The 25,519-nt window shown below is 47.1% G+C and overlaps 1 protein-coding gene across 6 annotated transcripts in view; it reads left to right on the top strand.

The window, feature by feature from the left end:
• CRACR2A (calcium release activated channel regulator 2A) overlaps positions 1–25,519 on the top strand; it is a 154,946-nt gene that overhangs the window by 8,029 nt on the left and 121,398 nt on the right. For 4 of the 6 annotated variants that reach the window (XR_004175970.1, XR_002515490.2, XM_021921900.2 and 1 more), the window contains exon 1: positions 13,123–13,232. The exons of 1 other annotated variant lie outside the window; for it this stretch is intronic. The gene's annotated coding sequence lies outside the window, so the exon portion shown is untranslated. Of the gene's footprint in view, positions 1–13,122; positions 13,233–13,675; positions 14,036–25,519 lie in introns of those variants that run through there. One more of the 6 variants, XM_021921898.2, reaches the window with a different exon arrangement.

Below are 25,519 nucleotides of genomic sequence, written 5' to 3'. Positions count from 1 at the left end.
AGAGAGAGATATGTGTGTGTAGTGTGTGTATGTGTCTGTGTGTGAAAGAGAGAGTGTGAGAGAGAGAGAGATGTGGGGTGTGTGTGTGTGCGTGTGTGTGTATTCTATTGGTTCTGTTTCCCTGGAGAACCCAGACTAATACAAAGTTCACTGTAATTTTTATCTCTGTTCCTCTATAGGTGCAATGTCCTCCCCTCACCCCCATCCCTCATGGCTTCTTTCAGGATTTTCTTGGTCTTTGGTTTTCTGAAGTTTGAATATGATATGCCTAGTTGTAGATTTTAAAATTTTATCCTGATGGGTGTTCTCTGAGCTTCCTGAAGTTTGGTTTCTATTATTAATTTTGGAAAATTCTCAGCCTTTGTTACTGAAGTTTCTCCTGCTCCTTTCCCTCTTTCTTTTCCTTTTGATATTCCCATTACACATATGTTTTACCTTTTGTGGCCACCCCACAGTTCTTGGATATTCTGTTTTGTCTTTTTTCTTTTTTTTTCCTCTTTGCATTTCAGTTTGGGAAGTTTCTACTGGCACATCTTCAGCCTCACTGACTCTTTTCCTCAGCTGTTTCCAGTCTACTGATGAGCCTGTCAAAGACATTATTTATTCTACAGTATATTTGATTTCTAGCACTTTATTTCTTAGAATTTCCACCTCTCTGCTCACATTATCCATCTGCTCTTACATATTGTCTACTTTTTCTATTATGGCCCTTAATATATTAATCATAATAATAATAATAATTATTATTTTTGAGACGGAGTCTCGCTCTGTCGCCCAGGCTGGAGTGCAGTGGCGCGATCTCAGCTCACTGCAAGCTCCACCTCCCGGGTTCACGCCATTCTCTTGCCTCAGCCTCCCGAGTAGCTGGGACTACAGGCACTCGCCACCACACCTGGCTAATTTTTTGTATTTTTTAGTAGAGACGCGGTTTCACCGTGTTAGCCAGGATGGTCTTGATCTCCTGACCTCGTGGTCTGCCTGTCTCGGCCTCCCAAAGTGCTGGGATTACAGGCTTGAGCCACCGCGCCCGGCCAATCATAATTATTTTTAACTTTCTTACCTGATAATTCCACAGTCTGTGCTATATGTGAGTCTGGTTCTAATGCTTGTCTCCTCAGGTGGTTTTTTCTTGCCTTTTAGCATGCTTTGTAATCTTCTGTTGAAAGCAGACATGGTGTATCGGGTAGTAGAAACTAAAATAAGAGGCCTTTGTGTGAGGTTTTATGTTAATCTGACTACAAGCTGGGCTGTGTTTAGTGTTTACTATAGCTATAGGTGCCAGAGAGCTTAGTTACCTCCAGCATCCTTGCTTTTCTCCCTCTGTCCTGTTGTCATTGAGTTCCCATAAGAACCCCTTCTTTTTTTTTTTTTTTTTTTTGAGTCAGAGTCTCGCTCTGTCGCCCAGGCTGGAGTGCAGTGGTGTGATCTCGGCTCACTTCAAGCTCTGCCTCCCGGGTTCACACCATTCTCCTGCCTCAGCCTCCTGAGTAGCTGGGACTACAGGTACCTGCCACCACGCCCGGCTAATGTTTTGTATTTTTAGTAGAGACGGGGTTTCACCGTGTTAGCCAGGATGGTCTCGATCTCCTGACCTCATGATCCGTCTGCCTCAGCCTCCCAAAGTGCTGGGATTATAGGCGTGAGCCACCGCGCCCGGGCGAGAACCCTTTCTTAAACAGAACTTGTGTTTTTCAGGTTTTTCAGCTGTAATCTGTTCTACTAGAGCTCTGTTGATATAATAAGGTGTGATGGTTAATACCTAGTGTCAATGTGATTGGACTGAAGGATGAAAAGTATTGTTCCTGGGTGCGTCTGTGAGGGTGTTGCCAAAGGAGATTAACATTTGAGTCAGTGGTCTAGGAGAGGCAGACCCACCCTCAGTCTGGGTAGTTACCATCGAGTCAGCTGCCAGCGTGGCTAGGATAAAAGCAGGCAGAGGAATGTGTAAGCACTAGACTAGCTAAGTCTTCTGGCCTCCATCTTTCTCCCGTGCCGGATGCTTCCTGCCTTGGAACATGGGACTCTAAATTCTTCAGTTTTTGGACTCTTGGACCTACACCAGTGGTCTGCCAGGGGTTCTCGGGCCTTCAGCCACAAACTGAAGACTGCACCCTCGGCTTCTCTACTTGAGGTTTTGGGATTCAGACTGGCTTCCTTGCTCCTGGGCTTCCAGACAGTTTACTGTGGGACTTCACCTTGTGATCTTGAGAGTCAATACTCCTTCATAAACTCCCTTTCATATATGCGTTTATCCCATTAGTCCTTTGCCTCTAGAGAACCCTAATACATAAGGTGTTGGTGAGGTGAAATGATCTATAATTTTATGATGAAATCTCAGTCCTTTAGTAGGCTTGAGTCTCCAGGCTACAACCTTCAGAAGCGTTTTGTTTCGTTTTGTTTTTCCCTTCCTTCAAGTGAGGCAGGAAGGCTAGAAGGAGCTGAAATTGGCTAATTTTCCTTTCTTCAGGTAGGTAAGGCTCTGGTAAAGCTGGTTCCCTTGGAGAGCAGGCCCTTGAAATGGAGAATGCTTTGGCATATTTTAAATGGCTGCTTTTCCCCTCACGCCTGCCTGAAACATAAGGGATTTTTTTGTTGGATCTTCACTGTGAGAATCTAGTGGGGCTCCTGAAGGTAAAATCCATGAAAGTGTAGTGGGGGAAGCACACTAACACTGCATCTCCAGGAATTAATTACTCACTTGAGCAAATCCATCCTCGATCCCCAGCAATCCATCAGAATTATTAGTTAAGTCTTTCTGTCAGTTTATGGCTGTTGTGGCTTCTGCGTTACAAGAGCTGGCCTAGGCTGTGGCTCTCTGTATTCACTTGTCTCTGTAGATTTCAGGATGCTTCTTTGCCTTGCGATGTCGATTTTCTGATGGAAGTAAGAAAAGTTATTTATTTTCCATTTGTTCAGCTTTTATCTTGTAAGAATGGGAGTGATAACTTCTAAGCTCTTCCCATGTCATAGCTGAAACTGGAAGTCCTCCATCCTTTTACATTTAATTTTCTTTGTTTCTTTGAAGCTAAGCTATGTTTCTTGTTGACAGCATATACAAACATACAAAAATTTGGTCTTGTTCTTTTTTATGCAGTCTGAAAACCTGTTCCTTTTGAGTAGGGCATGTAGTCCATTTATATTTTGTATGATTATTGGTATGGATTTATATTTGTTATTTTTCTGTGTGTTTTCTATTTTTCTCATGTCTTTTTGATATTGTTCCTTTGCCCCTCTTTTACTTCCATCTTGCGTGTTCAATGAATATTTTTCGTGTAACATTTTAATTGCTCTGTTGATTTTTCTGCTGTATTTTTGAGTTATATTCTCAGGTGTTTTAGGAATTTCAATGTGCATCTCAACTTCTTGCAGTCTAATTCAGAATAATACTAAATTAATTCTAAAAATATTGCTGCAATATTTCTTTCTTTTCTCTACCCTCCTTTGTTCCATCATTATCATATCAATTTCTATGGGTGTTATATACCCAACAATAGTGTTATAAGTTTTGCTTTATACAATTTTATGTCTTTTAAAGAAGTTAAGAGAAAAAAATTGGAAAAAAATATATTTATGGAGTCTTTTATATTTACCCACATATTTATAATTTCTGAACTGCTTCCTTTCTTATTGTGGACTTGAGTATCTTATGGTGTTACTTTCTTTCAGCCTAAAGGGCTTCCTTTAGTATTTATCCTGAGGTACATTTGCTAGCAAAACATTCTCTCAGTCTTTGGTTACCTGGCAATGTCTTTGCTTTCATTTGTGAAGGATAGTTTGGATGGATGTAAATAATTTGTTGACAGATATTTTTCACCATTTCGAATATGTCATTTCACTGCCTTGTGACATCCATTGTTTTAGAATCGATTCATTCGTGTAATTTCTTTTGTTGATATTGTTTGTTTATTTATTGTTGTCATTCTTTCCTTAAAATTTTAAACATGGTTTCCTGTAGTTCCTTGAACATATTTCTAATAACTGCTTTAAAAACCGTCTGCTAGACCCAACATCCAGGGACATTCAGAGACAATTTCAATTCACTCCTTTTTTTTCCCCCCCGAATATGGTCATACCTTTGTGTTGCTTTGCCTGCCTTATAATTTTTTTTGTTGAAAACTGGATATCTTACATAGTATATTGTAGCAACTTTGGATTTTAATTTTAATTTGAGTGTTGTTATTGTTACCATTTTGTATGTTTATTTAATAACTTGTCTGGGATAAATCTGTGAAGCTTGCCTCTTCTGCAGTGTATATCCACGAATGTGTCTGCTGCTGTTTTTCTTGTTTCTTATTTGTTTTTTTTTTGTTTTTTTGTTTGTTTGTTTGTTTGAGACAGAGTCTTGTTCTGTTGCCCAGGCTGGAATGCAGTGGTGCGATCTCAGCTCACTGCAACCTCCGCCTCTCAGGTTCAAGCAATTCTCCTGCCTCAGCCTCCCTAGTAGCTGGGACTACAAGCGCATGCCACCACACCCCGCTAATTTTTTTTTTTTTTTTTTTTTTTTTGTATTTTTAGTAGAGGCGGGGTTTCACCGTGTAAGCCAGAATGGTCTCGATCTCCTGACCTCATGATCCACCTGCCTTGGCCTCCCAAGGTGCTGGGATTATAGGCGTGAGCCACCACACCCGGCCTTGTTTCTTATTCTTAAGCCTGGCTTCCTAGAGTTGCCCATGTGTCTGCCTAGATGAGTGCTCAGCCAAAGATTGGTCAGGGGTTATGCTCAAATATCTTGAGCCAGTAAGATTTCTACTTTCTGCTGGCAGATTTGTGAGTAAGCCAGAGAGTGCATCAAAATTTCAGGCATTTTCCCCCCAAGTCTGCCCAGGCTTCTCTTTTCCCCGATCCCTTGCATCTCCACTGTACACGGGGAAGACTCCATTGGCCAGGAATGTGTGGGTGGCTTAGGATGCTCCCATCTCTGCAGCATATGCATATGATCTTTGTTTAACTCATAATATGGGGAGAGTTTACTCATCCCCCCATATCTTCCTCACCTCCTGGAACTCCCTGTTAAGTACCCAGCTAGTCACTAGCTCATTGCTTGCTCTGCAATTTCAGGCCAGAAGAGCTTCTGGTCCTTTCTGATCAGTTGCCTCTGAGATCATCACTTAAATAATACTGCTTAAAATCAAGTGAGCCCCCTCTGGCAGTCAAAAAAATGCTAATTTGTAAGATCTGGCTTGCCCTCATTGAACTATCAAATAACAGAACTCTGGTGGCAGGGCAGGGGTGCAGGGATCCGTACAGATCACCACAGATTCATGCTGAGCTTGCTGTTAAGTTTGGTAGTTTTCATGAATATAAGCACTTTTCAGTTTGTTGCATGCCTGTAGTCATTTTTGAGAAATGAAATGGTTGTTTTTGACAGTTTTAAGTGGGGACTTTTTGACAGTTTTGAGTGGGGACTATAGTTGCTTTTTGAGGAAATAGATTATCGACCTCTTCACACTCTTATGCCAGAAGTTCTTCTCTGGACATCAGGTTTTTGTGGTGTCTTTTCAGAGACAGGGTCTTGCTTTGTTGCCTAGGAGTTGAGGAGTGCAGTGAAGCTTTCCAATCTGGACTCAGCTGCACCACAGGCTGTGTGCCACTGTATGTAGATCTCAGTTCTCACGTGGTTGATAAAGAAGCTACCGTTGAGACTGGGTAATTTATAAAGAATCTTCCAAGAGATATTAAGTTGGCTCATGGTTCCAGGAAGCATGGCTGGGGAGACCTCAGGAAATTTACAATCATGACACAAGGTGAAGGTGGAATAGGCACATCCTATCCATGGTCTTTGGAGTCACTGTTAGATGAAGATTCTGTCAAAAAGGGAAGTGCTATACACTGTTTTATTCGTCCATTTTCATGCTGCTGATAAGACATACCTGAGACTGGGAAAAGAAAGAGGTTTAATTGGAGTTACAGTTCCACGTGGCTAGGGAGGCCTCAGAATCATGGTGGGAGGTGAAAGGCACTTCTTACATGGTGTGGCAGGAGAAAATGAGAGAGAAGCAAAAGCAGAAACCCCTGATAAACCCATCAGATCTTGTGAGACTTACTATCATGATAATAGCACGGGAAACACTGGCCCTCATGATTCAACTACCTCCCCCGGGTGCCTCCCACAACATGTGGGAATTCTGGGAGATACAGTTCAAGTTGAGATTTGAGTGGGGACACAACCAAACCATATCAACTTTTAAACAACCAGATCTTGCGAGAACTCACTCACTATCACGAGAACAGCAAGGGGGAAAATCCTCCCCCATGATCCAGTCACCTTCCACCAGGCCCCTCCTCCAACATTAGGGATTACAAGTCGACATGAGATGTGGGCAGGGACACAAATCCAAACCATACCAGCCACCGTGCCTGGCTAATATTTTTTTTTAATTTATAACTTTTTGTAGAGATGGGGTGTCACTGTGTTGGCCAGCCTGGTCTCATTCTCTTTGCTTTGCTTTTCCCTCTTCCTCTCCTCCCTCCCTCCCTTCCATTTTTCTTTCCTGACATTGTAAGCCTTGACTATGTACCAGGCACTGTACTAGTTGCTTTTTACATGAATTATTTCTTTTTTTTTTTTTTTTTGAGACGGAGTCTCGCTCTGTCGCCCAGGCTGGAGTGCAGTGGCGCAATCTCCACTCACTGCAAGCTCTGCCCCCCGGGTTTACGCCATTCTCCCTCCTCACCCTCCCGTGTAGCTGGGACCACAGGCGCCCGCCACCTCGCCCGGCTAATTTTTGTATTTTTAGTAGAGACAGGGTTTCACCGTGTTAGCCAGGATGGTCTCGATCTCCTGACCTCGTGATCTGCCCGTCTTGGCCTCCCAAAGTGCTGGGATTACAGGCGTGAGCCACTGCGCCCGGCTGAATTATTTCATTTACTTCTCGCAACAACCTCATCAGGTAGGTCCTGTCCCTAACTACATTTTACAGATTAGGAAGCTGAAGAACAGAGAAACTTCCTGACATGTTCAAAGCTAAGTAGTTACTTAGTCTCTACCTCTCAATCCCCTTCTACTCTACAACACCAACTCTACACATAAATTAGACTTTTGGCATCATTGGTCATGTTTTTAAGAGAAGTGGCCAGGAGTCGAGAGGTGGGGAGGCTCCTCTGGCTGAGAAACACCAGAGGTGTCTTTCTGCAGAAGGCAGCATGAGAGCTGGATCCGGCTTTAGACTTTAAACAGAGATGCATGGAGGGCCCTGCAGGCAGGGAAAGCAATGGTAGTATGACAACAGCAGTTGCTAGAAAGCAAATGCTGGGCTCTTTACAGCCTATTTTTGGGTAAGTAGTGAGACATAAGCTTAGAAGGTGATACGGTTTGACTGTGACCCCACTCAAATCTCATATTGAATTGTAGCTCCCACAATTCCCATGTGTCATGGGAGGCACCTGGTGGAAGGTAATTGAATCATGGGGGCAGGTATTTCCTGTGCTGTTCTCATGATAGTGAATACATCTCACAAGATTTGATGGTTTGATAAAGGGCAGTTTCCCTGCCCAAGCTCTCTCTCATCTGCCACCATATAAGACGTGCCTTTTGCCTTCCGCCATGATCGTGAGGCCTCCCCGGCCACATGGAACTGTGAGTCCACTAAATCTCTTTTCCTTTATAAATTACCCAGTCTCAGGTAAGTCTTTATCAGCAGCATGAGAACAGACTAATACAGAAGGGTTGTTTTATCAAAACAAAGCATCTTTCTAAAAATGGTGATGTTCCCTGACCAACGTTTGATGGTGAAGGAATTAGGTTATTGGAAAGCACTCCATAATGAAACTGCCAGGCACTTTCCTTAGTTTTCACTGGCTTGTAGGAGCTGGTTGGCTCCACCAAACACTAGGCCTAGAACATTCTTGTGCTAACAGAACCCCCTCCTTCACCTGACTACATTTGTTATTTCCTTATTTATTATATTCATGGTCAAGATTCTGTGGTTGGGTCTTGTGTGTATGCATGTGCACTCATGGGAAAGCAGAATTATGTGGGAAAAATATCTATACTTTCTAAGCAATTTATAACTGTAAAATAGTAGATACGAAACATTAATTTCATCATTCCCAGATGATTAAATGATAATTTACTGTTAGGCCTTTAAGTTATTTTTAGCTGAAGTAACAATGTGGCTTCTTTAGTGGATACCCTTGAATATCTGGTGGCTTTGATTTCTCTATTCCACAAATAGGGGATTCAGAAATTTGTGACAGCAAAAACAATATCCCACATAAGGTGGCATCAGGTACGCTGTCTCTCAGAGGCCACTTGTGGGGCAGGGGGATGGAATGAAATCCTCCATTCAGGGCCCAGGGTGATCACCCACAAGCTTGTGGCTTATAGGTCAAGTCACCCTGAGCCATAGTTACCTCATCGGTAATACATGCGATTGGCTGTATGACTTCCAGCTCTCTCAGGTCTGTACCTCTGTGGCCCCATCTGAATGACGAAGTCTATTCTTGGCTGCTGGATGGAGAGTAGAAACTTCCTGCTCATGTCTTACTTGTCCTGTTTTGGAAGGACTCCAGATTTGTAAATCCCTTAAAGGAAGTACATGATTTTCAGAAATATCCTCAGGGAGGCCCTGAATTCTAGCCTAATTTTTCCATTGCAGCTATAAGCATGTAGCCTGAATTGGCTCCTGCAATCTCATAGATGTCTCCTCCCCAAACATGCTCACAGAGGCAAAGGATGGAAGATATGGATCCAGGGTGATTTCCCTCTGGTGTTTGCTGGCTCTGTAGCACTTGCTAGCCCTCTGTTCCAGGCCGCTGTTTGATTTGGCCTTTGTTGGCGAGGCTCGGGGCGGTGGGGCAGAGCTGCCATTCTGTATGCAGCCCGAGAGAGTCAACATTGAAAAGTCTGTTTGGTTTTTGGCCTCCACCTGTTGGAAGCTCTGTAACTGTTGCCATTCATAATAAGGAAGAAGGAACAGCAGAGGGATTTCTGTATTAGAACAATGAATGTTTTCACTGTTCCTCTAAGGGGGCCAATAATAGGAACTGGGCTTAAGTTAGAGTTGAAAGCAGCAAGTGAATAAGAAAAAACAAAGAAGTTACAGATGCTAGGAGAAAGGATGTGACAGAGCATCAAGGTGACTCTGGAAGAGGGTACCTCGCTTCCTTGGAAGTGTCCCTGTGCCCTTCAAGTCAATTTTCTACTCCACTCACCCCTGACACTGGCTCTTCCCTGCCCCACCCCAGAGGAGGCAGCAACTCACAGCACAAGCATCTAAATGTTACTTACTCCACCGGTCAGCCCAGACCCTCCAGCCATTACCTATTTTCTTGGTTCATAGAGGAAACAGGGACCATGATCTGGGAGCTCTGCATCTATTTTCCTCCCACCGCCTTGCTGCCATCCTCACTCATCTTTACCTCTTCCCCCTGCTTCTGAGACTTACGGGCTCCTCCTCAGCCCTTGTGCTCACCAGTCCTTCCTGCCTCTTCTTATACCAGGGCCATTGACCCTTCCTCACTCTTCATTCTTTCTCTCTTCATCAGATTCTCAACCTCGTCTATAAACCTCTTCCAGTCTCCTGCTTGGTTCTTCTGTTCCTCTCTCACACTATTTGTCCCCTCTACTGCCAGCCTCCTTGAGAGTGGTACCTCCTTGCTTCTCCATTCCTCACTTCCATTTATTCCCAAACCATTGTGTTAGGGCTTCCAGCAACTCATCCAAAAAAAAAAAAAAAAAAAGAGAGAGAGAAAGAAAAAGAAAACAGAACACAACCAAAAAATACCCTGTTCTTGGGCCAATGACCTTCAAACTGCCAATTCCAATCCAGGCTTTGCCGTATGTATTTACCTTTTGTATGTTCACTCAACTATCATGACTTAGATGCTTCTTACATGTCAGAATGCAGGCCAGGAGGACACCAGAATACCTCTAATAAAACCCAAGTGTCCTTTGGATGAATAGCCCATTAGGTTTTTGTCTGCCAATTGCTTTTCACTGTGGATGACTTTATGTGCCCTTTTCTGGAAGTTGACTGGGTCTGGGCAGGCAGAGGAAACTAGAGTCTACTGGCAGTCTGGTGATCAGGGAGTATGGGTTGGAGGACATAACAGCTTAGGGCCCCAGTGGCACACATTTCCTGGTGTTGACATGACTTAGCGGTGGCCTCCTAGGGTGGCAGGGTTTGCAGCTGCTGTCTGAGGCTGCAGGCCCTGGTGCTAAACCAAGGCTATTCTCCCAGCAAGGAGCACAGTGGTAAGTCACTGGCGGCTGGGAAGGCTGCACAGCTGGGGAGCATGACCCAAGTGAGCTCAACACTGGCCAACGTCCTGTCCTTCTTTCACGGCCACCCTGTCTCTGTCACAGCCAACATCGTACTGAACTGCAATTGTCAATTCCCTGGCTGATTTCCTGTGACAGAGAGCTCCTAGGAAAGAGCCTCGGTCCAGACCAGCTGTACAACTTGAAGGGTCCAGTGTAAAATACAATTTATATGGCCCCTTGTTCAAAAATTAAGAATTTCAAGCAGGTGACAGGAGAGCATTAAACTATGTATGAAGCCCTTCTAAGTGAGTGGCCTATGTCAAGGGTCGCCAACCCCTAGGCCACGAACCGGTAATGGGGTACTGGTCTGTGAACCCTATTGTGAACTGTGCATATGAGGGATCTCGTTTGCACACTCCTTATGAGAATCTAACTAATGCCTGATGATCTGAGGTGGAACAGTTTCATCCTGAAACCATTCTCACCCCCTACTCCCATCCCCGGTCCATGGAAAAATTGTCTTCCATGAAACAGGTTCCTGGTTCCAAAAAGGTTGGGGACCTCTGGCCTATGTGAGTTCATAGGTCACATGCCCAGGAAGCTGGCCTTGCCTAGGTCTTATTCATCACCTAGAGAGTGCTCAATAAATCCTCACTGAATAAATGAGTTTGGGTTTCTCCTGCAACACTGAATCAGGAAAGCAGTGTAGCCATGGGGAAAGAGGAAGTAGAGATCCTCATCCTTCCCACGGTCCAGGCTAGCTCCATAGCCTGGGGCCAATCAGTGAATATCAACTGTGCCTCAGTTTCCTACATCCATACATGGGAAGAACCATCTTTTCCCCGTCGCTTTTCTGCCATGCACCAAGAGTAAAAGAGGCACAAATGTACAAGCTCAACTTGCAGCAATTAATGTGATGGCTCTGTGATTCTGAAGGACACCGTGAGGTGTGGTGTTCTGTTAAAGAAAATGCCAGCAAATCAGAGACATCCCCATAGAAACCAGAAGATGTGGTTAGTGTATGTACCATGAAATGTCTACGTGTTCTGAGGTGGGCTAAAGGACAGTTGCTTTTCTTCCCTATTAAATAGGTGGTTAGACTCAGACATAAGGGTACAGGAAGCAGAACGGTGTCAGAGACAAAGACGACTGCATGGAGTTTGGTGAGAAACCATCCCCAAAGCAGCAATTTTTTGGATGAGTCTCAGCCTTTCTGAGCCTCTGTTATTCCAACTGCAAAGTGATACAATTAACAATAACAAAAATTTGATAAGAGCAAATACATTTGACATTTTTAATGCACCTGCTACTATTCTAAGCCCTTTAAAGATACACATTTATTTCGATTCATAGAACACCCCATGATGCAGGAGCTGTTACTATCCACATTGTACTGAGAAATGTGGAGAAAGTTCCAGTAACTTGCCAAGGATGTAGCTGGCAAGTTGGAGCACTGAGATTTGAACCCAGGGCTTTGGCCTCCAGAGTCTGTGCACTAACCACTATAATACCTCTGAGACTGTGAGGGGCAAATGAGTGACAACACATTGCTTTGGAAGTGAAAGGCGATCTAAACCTGCAAGTATTAACAGTATTAAAAACAACAATAACAATGGTAGGTACCTCCGATGCCTCTGACTTTATTTCTCTGGTCACAGTTTTCTCCTCTGTAAAATGGGTGGGCAGGCTTTGCGTTGGATAATCTCTGAGGTCCCTTCCACTTCGATTCTGATAATGAAAGGTCCTTCTTTCCTCACATAGGGCTGAGAGAAGGGCAAGCCACCGGCTTGCAGAACTTGGAGGCTGATACAGGGAAGCCTACCCAGGACAGAGCTGGAAAAGCCAAGGCACACAGTGGGGACACACCAGAGGGCAGGCCTCAGAACCCTGACAGCCTTCTGAAACTCTGGTGGGGTGGAGGGAGGTTGTGGGCTAGTGGTTGGCTGGGCTGCAAGGAGAAGAAAGGACTCCACAGAGCAATTTATAACAGCTGCTCAGTAAGTGCTCATTTGTTTCTCTCCACCTTGGAAGAGGGCTTAGTGTGTGTGAGAGGGGGATGCTACATAAACCAGCACTAGAACCATGGGCTTACCAGAAAGAACTGGGGCACTCTGCAGGGGCAGTGTCTGGGGAAGGGTTCTCCAAAAAAGGTGACATTTCAGAGGGGCCTGGATGGATGAGTAGGATTTCAACAGGCAGAGATGAAAGGGGAGGGTGCTCCAGGCAAAAAGCAAGAACTCCCAGCAGCCGTGAAGAACAGCTGGTGTTTGGCAACAGCCAGTGTGTCCAGAGCAAGTGTTGTGTGTGTGTGAGGGAGAGAGGGTGAGGCTGGAAAATTAGGTTGTGGCCACAGTGGGCAGGGTGGGCCTTGCCTTGTGCACTAGGCTGAGGGGTTATCCCGCGGCCTGAACACCTTGGGAGGCCTTTGAAGATTTACTTAGTGCTTTATTAACAAATAGGTATTGGGCTTTGGGTTTTTGGTGTTTTGTTTTGTTTTTTAACGATTCATGCCCACAGTAGAATAGACAGAAGGTTCAGAAAAGTATAAAGAATAAGATCCCCTTTTAGTTTCTGTTCCCAGAGATAACAGCTGGAGTGACGCCAGGCCGTTGGCGGGTTTTCGGGGTGCATTCCTAGACACCACCTCTCCAGTGAGTCAGCAAGGGCCAGACTGATGCCCCTCCTTGGGAACCTGAATCGGGGCAAGGAGCCTAGGGGGCCTAGGGGGCAGAGGGGCCGGGGAAGCCCGACCAGTCAGGCAGGCTAAATCGGCAGGGGCCCCGCCCTCGCCACTCCCTGGCAGTCTCAGGTCGCGCCTGCCGGCCCGGACCCGCCGCTCGGCGCGCGCACGTCCAGGAGGGCGCCCAGGGGGCGCCGCTTCCCCTTGAGCTCCGCTGGGGGACTGGTCCAGCCGCGCGGATCCGGGCGGAAAGAGTCGGGCGGAGCGGGCGGCGGGGCAGGCGGCTGCTTGACAGCTGGGAGCCGAGCGGGCGCGCGGGCAGGTCCGCGGGAAGCGTACACGCTCAAGGTAACGTGGAGGAAGGTTGAGGGTTGAGGGTGGGCACCCGGGGCGCGGCGCTTCCTGCCTGCTTCTCCGGCTGCGAAGTGTGAGCGCGTGTGTGCAGCGCATGGAGTTCGCAGAGGGCCTGGCTGGAGGCTGTGTGCCCTTGGGTGGGAACAGCTGGCTCCCCTGCCACCCCCAGGCCTGGCCTGGCCCTTGCTCCCCTCGCTGTCACTCGGTAACGGGACTGGAGGGGAGCCGAGAAGCCCTAGGGTTTTGGTCAGGAAGGGACCTTAGGAACCCTCCAGCCTCATCCAGCCTCTTCATTTCACAGATGAGGAAACTGAGGCTCAGAAGGGTAGAGTGACTTGACCAAGGTCTCAGGCCTAAGAACCAAAACTCCTACCTTGCAGGTCAATGCTACTAGGAGCCCTGGCCACGCAGGCAGCACCCACAACTCTTGCCATGTGTAGAAACAAAGAACCGAGACAGACAGAAAGACACAGAGAGAGAGAACCTCCCAGAGCAAAGGAAGGAGGTCAGGAAGTGGGCGGCTGCTGAGGCTTGGCTTCCGCCCTGGCCCCAGCGTGTGCTGGTCTGGCTGTGTGGCTCAGCGGCCCTGTGCTGACTCTGCCCGTGTGTGTGTGTGTGTGTGTGTGTGTGTGTGTACACGCGCCCGTGCGTGCTCGTGGTGTGTGTGTGTGTACACGCATCCGTGAGTGCTTGTGATGTGTGTGTGTGTGTGTCTGTGCACCCATGCATGCCCTGGATGCAGTGAATGTGCCCTGCCACGTGGGAAAGCCCTCTGAGTTCATTCATCTGCTTACAAGGTGTGTTTGGGAACTTGCCCTGTTTGGCTCTGTGGAGGACACCAGGAGTCTCAAAGGAATTCCTTCCGTGTGACTCTAGAGGACAGAAAGGGTCAATCCGTGGGAGTCCCCAGGGTGGTCAGAGGTCAGGAGGAAGAACCTAACTCGTGAGGTGGTGAGTTCCTTGTCTCTGGAAGAAAACAGCATGTACCGAAGAGTCTTTTTATCAAGGATATGGGCATAGGGATATGAAGTCAGGGCAGCTTGCTCCACGTGGAATCAGCATTTTTGTTGGAGGGTCCAGGGTTCATGCCCCCTTTCAGGTGAAATTAACATGCACAACCTATGGGATAGTATTTGTCCATAAGAGCAACTTTATGCATAGTTTTTGAGTGATAAGTGAGGGGCTTCATATATGGCTTCCGAGGAGGTCCTGTCACCTCTCGGTTCTATACTGTAAAGCATGTAGAGGGAGTCTGGAGGAAGGAGGTTACTTCTGGAAGGAGTGACTCGCAGAGGGCGTCCTGGAGGTGGCACTGAGGCCAGGCCTTGAACAGGAGTCTGGGTCTGGGCATCTTGGGGAAGGACGGCTGAGCAAAGCCGTGAAGGTGGGATGTACCTGAGGAGCGAGGAAGAATGTGGTGGACAATCCGGTAAGGAGTGCTGCCTGGGAGAGATGGCAGAGGCTTGGAGTGTTCGCCTCGTTATTAAGCCTAGGGATGTTTGGATGGTTTCTAAGAAGGGAAGTGGTGCTTCTGGAGCTGGGTTCAGAAGAACATGTCATCTGCAGCTGGGTATGGGATGTCCTGCAGTGGAGGAAGCTTTGGGAACAGAACCTGGGAAGAAGCCCGTTGCAGTGACCATGAGGGGTTGAACAGGGCTAGTGGGAATGGACAGGAAGGGGCTAAAAGTCTTGGGGGTGGGGGAAAAGTCATCTGCTATGTGCCGGGGCCTGTGGTAGGAGATTTTCATGTTTAATCTCATTTATTCCTCCTGACAGCCTCATGAGGAGATTGCTATGATCGTTCCATATTGTAGAGGAGGAAACTGAGAGAGAGGTTAAGTGGTTTATCCAAGGTCATATAGCAAATAAGTGGTGGGATGGGGATTTTAACCCAGAGAACAATGGAGTAGATGCAATCTGGTAACTGAATAAATGTCAGGGACTAGAGCAGAAGAGACCAAGATGATGGCGATTTGGGTTCCAGAGTTGGAGTGGTTGGTAATGCCACTGATGGAGATGGAATCCCAGGTGTGGGGAGTGATTGGAGATGTGTCAGCCTGTGGTGAGCCTGCAGAAGGCAGGGCCCAGCACTGCGGCAGTGGCCACAGTAGCCATCCATTCTGCCTTGGGGCTCCTTGTCGCAATAATTTGCTGAACCTGTTGTGGGGAAGGAGGGTTGAACCTGCAAGCTGCCTGGGTACTGGCAATGCAGCTGAGAGAAGTTAGGCTGGAGGAGAGCTAGTGAGGGATTCCTCAGGGACTGGCTAATCACCCACTGAGTTCACATCACTCTTGCTTTTCTTCCACACAAAATAATGTCTATTCTGTTGCAATGCACAGAGGACTCAGGCACTTGCCATGATACTTTAGGTGAGAATTAGTTCAGATTTTATATTTTCCAAGACCCTGGTTCCCTGGTATGTTCCCCTAGAGAAGAGCTAAAAGATGCAATTGCCAATATTGCAGAATATTGCAGAATTCAGGATCCTAAGAGCAGGTCCAGGGCCTTTTACAATGTCATAGAATCACGGTGTTCTAGAGGCAAGTCTGCCCTATATTACGGATGGAGAAACTGAGTCTTTGCGAAATCATGGTCCTTTGTCAGCTGTTAGTGAGTGGCAGAAATGGGCCCAGGCGCTTGGGCTCCAGAGGTTTTGCTTTCTCCACTGACACACAGGGAGGCTGCTGTCTTGCAGAGGAGCCTCCAGGGTTTCCTATAAAATAGCCCTGGGGGCCGGGCGTGGTGGCTCACACCTGTACTCCCAGCACTTTGGAGGCCGAGGCTGGGTGGATCACCAGAGGTCAGAAGTTCAAGACCAGCCTGGCCAACATGGTGAAACCTCATTTCTACTAAAAATACAAAAATCAGCTGGGCATGGTGGCAGGTACCTGTAAGCCCAGCTATTCAGGAGACCAAGGCAGGAGAATTGGTTGAACGCGGGAGGCGGAAGTTGCAGTGAGCTGAGATCGTGCCATTGCACTCCAGCCTGAGTGACAAGAGCAAGACTCCATCTCAAAATAATAATAATAATAAAAAAATTTTTTTTTTAAAGCCCAGGGGACAGTGTTATAGACAGGTCAACGGACCATTTCAAACTGGTACACTTTTCGTTCCTACCAACACAACACACACACACACACACACACACACACACAAAGAAACAGCAACAACAAAAACCAGTACATTGTTCCACTCATCCATCTGTTGATCATTTCTTTGCCTTTTCAAATTGCTTCCTTTCCTCTGAGAGAAATTTGATAAGGTACAGTTTAGTTAGAGCTGTAAAGGGTTCCATCCAAGTACAGGGTCAGGGGGAAGTCCCAATAAAGCCAGACGGTACCTGTGTGCACCACCAGAATCCTAAGGCATGGACAGGGAAGCAGGAAAGGGGAGGATGGCTGTAAGGATCGAGGAAGGAGGAGAGACAAAGTGCAGAGAAAAAGGAAAAGAGGAAAAGCTGAGTTTGTGCAGCAGACACGTCAGTGGCATGGGCAGAGCCTACTTGGGGACCTGTATTTTGGGAACCTGGCTCCCCAGTACTCAGAGGCAGCATGAAGCAAGGAGATAACCAGGTGGACATGAAGAAGCCAAAGGGAGTCACTCTTATAATACATCATCCAACCTCGGGCACTGCCGGGAGTAAAAGGGGGAATATTCATAGCAATGCTGGGACCACAAGCATAGCCAGGATGTCCCAGGCAAACTGGTCACCTTCACAACAGCAATGCACAGAAAGTGCCAAGCACAGCCCAAGGGCTGTCCGTGTATTCCCTTGTGGAAGCCTCACTGCAACCCAATTGGCTAGGCACTGCCATCGTGCCCATTTTATACAGAAGTTAACTGAGGAAGAGAGAGGCACAGTATCATGTCTACGGTCACATAGCCAGTACACAGTTGAGGCAGGATTTGAACTCAGGCAGCTTGGCTGTTTCAGAGCCTGCACCATAAGCGTCATGCTCCACTGGCTCTCTACTCACCAACAGCATCCACACGAAGACACTCCCTTCCCCTCACAGGACTCAGCAGAGGGACCTTTGGGGTCTGTTTCCCCTCACAGCTGCTCTAACTGGTCAAGTTAGCATGATGTCATCCGGATGACATAAACAAGTTTGCGGTCAGGCTGAGGTGAGGGGGAGGACAACCTTCAGTCGGGTTTGTCCTCTACAGGCTCCACACCTTGGACACAGTGCTGAGTCTTGGCCTCAGGTCTTGGAGTTCTCAGTCATCCTTGCCTTGTAACTGCTCTGCCCTTTCACTGAAGGCTGAGTTAGATACAGGAAGGACCTCCTGAAGTTCAGTGTTAGGGACGGGTTCCTCTAGGACCTCATCTGCCTGGGGCAACTAGAGGGTGCCACCCTGTGATGACAAAGTTATCTCCAGGGCCTCTTCCAGCTTGAGGGCTATAGAATTTTCTTTTGTGATAGATTCTTCAGGAGACAGTGCATGCCCCTCGTCAGTGTGTTTTGGCTCCCAGCCCTGGCTTTCTCAGAATGCCAGCAAGACACTTTCTTTCCTTGTCTGTTGACATATCCTGGATAGGGCTGGCCAAGGGAGGCATTTATAGGGCAGCAGGCTCTATGGTGGGTGGAGTCTGACTCTGGGTGATGCTCCACGTGTTTCTAGAAGATGCAGGGAGGTAGGAGCAGGCAAGCTTCCCCTGTGGTTCAGATTCCAAGGGCATCTGTCTGCACCCCATCTGTGCTGAAGCTCCCTCATTCACACAATAGAGCTGCTCTGCCTGGGGGTGGACAAATGTGAGGCTGGGCCTGAGAACTTGTGGGAAAGTGGAAACGGCGTTTTACCCAAGCAAATTCCAGCGGTGAGATTGGATAGGCTTGACACCCAGCCCTGTGCTTGTGGTGTACCCCTGAGCCTGTGGAACACTGTGCCCTTCTGGGCTTAGTTAGAGGAAAGGTGAGAAGGTTGAGACGTAGCACACATGCGACAGGTGCACCAGGACAAGCTGGAACCAGTGGGTGTGGCTGCCCTCCTCCCAGAACCTTCACTTGTATTTCTGTGAAGTAAAGACAGCTTCCTTTACTCCCTTTTTAACTCACAGCAGCACCAGGGGACGTGGGAGGTTGGCTACAATGACCCAATTACCAGTGCAGACAAGAGGAAAATCTCCTATTACCTGGGAGATTGGTTTATTTTCACTTTATTTACTTTAGAGATTGCTCAGCATTGAGCTCTGGGATTTGCAGTCTGCTAGAGTTCTCTTGGTAAATGGATGGAGCTTTGCCACATTGTCCACTGCACATAACCACATACCTTCACCTGCTGGGATAGAGGGTTGGATTGGTGCGGATGCGGGAGGGAGGCCAACTTCCTGCAGCCCCACTTTGACCAAACATGGAACTCCAGGGACCTTCTTTCCACTGCACCTCAAGGTTGATGCACAGAAATACACCAGGCATGGCTGAGAGTTTGGCATAAATGAACTCATCTTTATAACAGATTTAGGAAATAGGCACTGTTATCATTCTCCCCATTTTATAGATGAGGAAGCCAAGGTCGCGAGAGGCTGAGTAACTTTTCCAAGGTCACACAGCTGATAAGAGGCTGAGCTGGGATTTGAATCCAGGCAGTCTGGCTCTAGGGCCAAGTCCTCAACCATTCCACAGCCTGCCATCTCTGAATGCTTAGTGCAGAGCCTGAGTTGTGACTCTAACCAGTCATGTGTCTTTGGGATTAGCCCTCTAAACCTGAGTTTCTTTTCTCTTCATTGAAGTGGGAATACAGGAGTTACCTGTTGATCCGTGTCAGGTGAATTAAGGGATGTGAGGAAGCACGTGGTCCATGCACACGTGACCCCATGGGTCATGGTGGCGTTACCTCTTTTGAGAGCTTGTGGTTGAGTTCCATGCTAAGGGTGTACTCCTCCCCTTGTTGGTCCTTCTCAACCAACTTGTTGAGATGTACTCCTCCCCTTGTTGGTCCTTCATAACTTGTGCTTGTCTTGGACTGAAATTCCCTAGGAGGCAGAGGCAGAGTCTCTCACCTAATTAGCTTCTATGTGTGCTGAGTCCCTGATGTGCCAGCAAAGGCCCCTGCAGCGTGTCTGGTCTAAGAAGAGAGGGGTGGTCCATGCAGCAGGCATGCACAGTCCCTTTGAGGGGATGTGTTTTTTCAAAATAACACAGACTGGGTGGCTTGGACAACCAAAATTTATTTTCTCACAGTTCTAGAGGCTGGACGTCTAAGATCATGGTGTCAGTTTGGTGGGTAGAGGTTCTCTCCTTGGCTTGCAGAAAGCCACTTTCTTTTTGTGTCCTCACATGGCAGGGAGAGGGAGAGAATGGGAGAGGAAGAAGGGAGAGGGAGGGCGGAGGGAGAAGGGCAGGGGAGAGGGAGGAGAGAGAGATGGGTAGGGGGGGAGAGAGAGAGCAAGAGAGAGAGAGAGAGCTCTCTGGTGTCTCTTCTTATAAGGGCACTAATCCCATCATGAGAACCCCACCCTCATGACCTCATCTAAACCTAATCACCTCCTAAAAGCCTTATCTCCAAATACCATCACATTGGAGGCTAGGGCTTCAACATATGAATTGTTGGGGGGACATAATTTAGCTCATAACAGGGGATGATATAAAAAATAACCAATGATGTTAGTGTTTATAGGCAAGTAAGTAAGATATATTTCTCATGACTTTAGAGAGGAGGTAAGATTTGAGCTGCACGTAGAAATACAGCCCAGGCTGGAAAGCATTTACAGCGCAGGGCCCTGAGGCACAGGAACACACCCCCTCCACAGGGCCATGCCCTTCTGAAGGCATGAATGGGGTCAGGAGGTCAGGGGGAAGGAGATGAGAGACATTGGCCAGAGAGACACCTCCTACCTTCAGCCAGGTTTCGTTTTTCTGTGGGGAAGGAGATAGTTTGTCAAGGATATGATTTCTTTTTTCCTTTCTTTCTCTACTCTTCTCTTTCTTTGTTTCTTTCTTTCTTTTTTTTTTTTTTGTTCTTGTTGCCCAGGCTGGAGTGCAATGGCATGATCTTGGTTCACTGCTACCTACCTACACCTCCCAGGTTCAAGAGATTCTCCTGCCTCAGCCTTCCAAATAGCTGGGATTACAGGCATGCACCACCATGCCCAGCTAATTTTTATATTTTTAGTAGAGACGGGGTTTCTCCATGTTGGTCAGGCTGGTCTCAAACTCCCAACCTCAAATGATCCGCCTGCCTCAGCCTCTCAAAGTGTTGGGATTACAGGCGTGAGCCACCACACCTGGCCCAAAGCTACTATTTCTTAACCTGAGCAGGGCTGAAATTTTAGAGGCTTTCTTCCCAAGGCAAGTTTTCTGAGCCAGACAGCAGCAGCACCACCATCCCCAGAGGAGGACGCGGTGGGAGTGAGGGTAGGAAGTTCTTGGAAGTTCATTTCTGTGGGTAGTGTCATGTGAATCATGATCAGAAATTGCCATTGGGGAGATACCATCAGGAATAACAAATTGTTCAGCAGAAGAACTTCTAGATCTTTCAGTGGTGTCATGGCCTCCAGTGGCTTTTAGGTTTTTGGGTCTTCTGGGAGTTTGGATTGAATAGACACCCCGAATACAGATCATCCACAGGACAGAGATCTTGACTCACAGGGCCTTTGGTGTGGCGTCTGGGTGCATGGACACTGCCTTCCCTACAGAATCCCACAGAGGGAAGGCCATCCAACTCTTCTTTATGTTATTTTTACTGTACTGTCTTCAGTGGGCAGAGAGTTGAGATTTAGGGTTTTTTTCTTTGTTTGCTTTTGGATCTTCACTTTTTTATTGGGATAAAATATACATAACATAAAATGTACCATTTTAACCGTTTTAAGTGTGCTGTGCAATGGCAGTAAGTATATTCACATTGCGAATTGTTTCATCTTCTCAAACTGACAGGGTTTGAGAAGGTTTGGTTTTAACTGTGGCTGCAGGAAGTCATACAGTGATACTGTCTCAGCTCCCTCTCTGCACAATGGCCTCACCATCAGATGTCCTGTCGACTTTTGTAATCTTTCTGCTGCTGTTTCTCTCTTATTCCTTTCTGTTTGTTTGGGTTTTTAAAAAAATTATCTGCTTCAATCAAAAGCGCTTCCGTGAGACTGCCCTCCTGTGGGCTGAGAACTTTGTGCAGAACCTTGTATATTTCTCCCCAGGGTCCTAGAAGGTAGTACAATCACCCACCCTTTCCAGATGAGGAAACTGAGCGCCTCAGATGTCAGTAACATACCTGAGGCGGTGTAATTTCAGAGCTGGGACTCGATTCTGGACTCTCTGATTCTTCCTGCTTCATCTAGACAGGGGTGTCATTGTACAGAGTCAAGCACAGCTTCCCTGCCTGGGCACATTAGTGTCTATTTGAGAAGTTTTCTAGAATCTGCACGGATCTGGGTTTGTATTATGTGAACCATGTTCCATTAGGATTCTTAACTGGGGCCTTTAGCCAAAAAGGATTCACTTAAAAATAGCTTCATTACATATCATAGATAAACTGCTAATGAACTTACCAAACTGTTAAATTAAGCTTTTCAACGAATTACACACATACTATAAAAATGTGAGTTTAGCTTTGACTGTGATTCCTCCCAAGGCGGAGAATTCGTGCGCCTTCTCTGGCTGGCAGGGATTTAGTCACCATCTCAGCTCCTGTTCTTGGTCGTGATCTGTTTTGCTTTTCTGTCCCCTCTCGGTATCTCACCGCAGCTTGATTCTGCGTTTCCTCAGGACACAGTTTGTTCCTAGGCCGTGGTTGTCCTGGCCACAGATACTACAGAGTGTATTTGCCGTTTCCCCAGCGAGCATTCTTGCTAGCTTCCGACACATCTGCGACGTGTCCTCTGGCACATTTCCTATGCTTGTCATTTCCCTCCCCATGGACTGCAAGCCCCTGCTGTGTGTCTCAGAACTCAGATTTCTGGGTTCAACTTTCTTTGGGGCACAGGGTTCTGATGTGGCTTAACTCTCAGAACAAAGTCAGGGGGGAAGCAGCAAGGCGTTCAGCAAACTTCTGCGTGGGCTGCATGCTTCATAAGAAGATAATTTGTCAAGTGCCTGCCATGTGCCAGACATTTTCTGATATAGGTCTTACCATGTCCTTTTTACAATTGAGGAAACTGAGGCTCAGAGAGGCTCAACAACTTGTGTAGGTTCACACCAGACACCTAGTCCTGGTGTAGACACCTGCACCATGGACACCTCCCCCAGGCTGTTGATCCCCCTCTGCCTGACTGGCTTCCTACAAAGGGCTGACCCTTTGGGTTGCAGGGTCTGCTTGATGACAGAGCTCTCTCCACACGCCTGTAAAATGGGAGCCAGAAGCTGCCGATGCCATGTCAGGTGAGCCGCCCCGGGCACAGGCCATCCAGAAATATAGGGATGGAAGGCCGGGCGCGGTGGCTCAAGCCTGTAATCCCAGCACTTTGGGAGGCCGAGATGGGCGGATCACGAGGTCAGGAGATCGAGACCATCCTGGCGAACACGGTGAAACCCCGTCTCTACTAAGAAATACAAAAAATAGCCGGGCGAGATGGCGGGCGCCTGTAGTCCCAGCTACTCGGGAGGCTGAGGCCAGAGAATGGCGTGAACCCGGGAGGCGGAACTTGCAGTGAGCTGAGATCCAGCCACTGCACTCCAGCCTGGGCTACAGAGCGAGACTCCGTCTCAAAAAAAAAAAAAAAAAAAAAAAAAAAGAAATATAGGGATGGAAAAGGCTGGTTTAAAAGTCTGTTGTAGTACTTCTTTTTAAGGAATGCATCTTTAGTCCATTGAACTGCAGCTTGAACCAAACCAGAGACACAAAAAGGAACTTTCAGGTAAAATGAGTGTCAATGAAAAAAGAAAAATTACTCAGCTTCCATTCCGTAGGCACACATTGCAAACTCAATGTATTTTTTTAAAATGTACAAGCCCTGTTTACAGAAGTTTGAAATAGAATGAAAAGTTCTAATTTGTACTCAATAGCAGTTAGATCATAACACACACCACATCTGAATTTTCTGACACTTTAGGGGTTACATCGTTGTGATTTAATGCCAATAAAACAAAAGACAAAATGGATCAATATGTACTTATTGAACACCTGCTGTATGAAGTGCTTTGTACAAGGAAAAGGGACACAATATTTCTTTTGACCAGACACAAGTGCAGAGAGAGGTGACCTCCCCAGATAGCATGTGCAACTTTTGCCAAGGAGATGGGACAGAATGAACGTGCTCTAGAAAGAAACTGGGCCTTGGAGAGGGCTTAGCCAAGTAGGTGGGAACTGAGCTTTGTCTTCAAGGATGGTACAATTCAGCAGGTAAGTGGTGCCAGGAAGTCCTGGGAGGACTGTTCCATGAGTGTCCTTCTGTCCATCTTAATAGACATGTCTGAGGGTCATTCTTAGGGAAATTAAACCAGTGACATTCTGCCCAGGCTGTAGAATGTGCCTACCAATATTTGTAAGGGTCACACTCTCCTGCTGGCCTTCACTGACTAGTTTATAATCTAGAAGGAGGTGAGATTTCTCCCAGTAGGGAGCCAGGATTCGATTCTGGACTTTCTGATCCTTCCTCCTTCGTCTAGACAGGGATGTTGTCATATAGAACCTAGCACAGCTGGCCCTGCCTCGGCATGTACTCTGGAAGGTTTCTGGAATCAGCACGGATTTGGGCATGTTTGATGTGGACTCTGTCCCATTAGGATGGAGATGGTATTCAGCACCCTGTAGAAGGTGCCAGAGAGCTATTGAGTGGAAGAAGATGGGGCCACCCTCAGAGACTCACCCTCTCCTTATACAGTTATCCACCAGGAAAAGCCAGCCAAAGCAGAATGAGAGATGCCCAGATGGTAACTCTTTTACCAATAGGCCCACTAATGAGTTCTTTCATGCCTGCTGCCTGATTTCTTTTCAGTCCTGGTTATAGAGCTGAAGGCAGCTGTTCACAATTGGGCCGTGTCCTAGGCCTGGGTAACAGTGGTTAGTCCAGCCCTCCCTGTCCCAGCCTCACATGTGCGTTCAACCCCAGCAGCCACACAGCCTCTGTCTGCAACCTGTGAAGTGGCTGGCCATCTCAGAGGTGCTTTAGAGAGAAATGTTAACTAGCAGAGTGACAGTCACGGGTGACCGTCTTGCCCTCACTGAGAGGATGCAGGATACGTGTGCCCGCTTCATTGCTGCAGGCAGTTCGCCTGTGAACTCCAGGCTGATTGGGCCTCACTGGAGCCCCTGGGGGTGTGTTTTCCTTTTGTGAACTAAGATGTAAGTTGAGTGACTAAGCCATGTCTCCCATTGTCCTGCCCTGTCCTGTTCGGAATGCAAATGCCCACGTGGTGTGACTTCTAATGCTGTTCTTTTAGGACATGGTCCACAGAAGCTGGGAGCGGGCAGACAGGAACGTCAGAAAGCTCAGGTGGAGAAGCTGTGCCAGGCGGCAGCATCGGGTGTGAGGGAGGAAGAGCGTGGTTTATGTTCGGCTTCACCACTTGCTCTCTGTGGGCCTCAGTTGCCTCATCCAGAAAAGAGCTGCGCTTTGTGTCCCTGAGGGAATTGATAAGGATGGAATTACACAGTGAAAATAGGAAAGTCCTTCATGAACATAAAGCCTTTTAAATGGAGGTTGCTTATTTTTGTGCAGCGAAGTAGTTTCCATTCATTTATCAGTTTGGCCTGAATTAACCTTTGCTGCTTCTGTCATTATAATAGATCCATTTAGCGTTGGCTCAGTCATCAATGATTCTTATCAAAAGGGTAAACTGCACAGTCCAGTTAGGTGGTTGAAGCTCAGCCAGTGCGCCACGGTCCAGAGCTCTCCAGCCTGTCCCATCAAGATCCTCAGGAGGAAGTAGGAAGGGGTCCAGGCTGACTGGGGCCCTCAGAAGTCTGGGCTATGTTTCCAACTAAAACAGCATGGAGACGCCCCTGAAGCAGAGTGGGAACCAAAGCCTGCAGAAAGTGGGAAATGGAAAAATGGGGCTTTGTTACTTTTTAAGAAAGTCATACTGGGTGTGTCCTGCTATCTGGAGCTTCTGCCCTCCCTTTGCAAATATTTGCCTAGGGATGTAGAGGGTGGAGGCAACCATGGAGAATAAAGGAAGAAGGAGGGTGGGTGTTCTTGAGTACATATGTGTGGTCAGACAGCTGTCAACTTCAACTTGATGTAAATTCAAGTCACCTCTCACTGAGAGCCTACCATGTGCAAAGCTCTGCATTGCAAGCTAGTACAATTATTATTTTCCTTAGCTTAAAGGTGAGGAAACTGAGGCTTATAAAGTAGCTAAGCAACTTGCGTGAGATCACATGGCTAGTAAGTGTAGAACCAGAATTC

Source organism: Papio anubis, chromosome 9 (genome assembly GCF_008728515.1).
Source record: "Papio anubis isolate 15944 chromosome 9, Panubis1.0, whole genome shotgun sequence".
In the NCBI taxonomy this organism is placed as follows: Eukaryota; Metazoa; Chordata; class Mammalia; order Primates; family Cercopithecidae; genus Papio; species Papio anubis.
The sequence above is the reverse complement of the archived record's forward strand: the minus strand, read 5'-3'. Positions and strand labels throughout refer to the sequence as shown.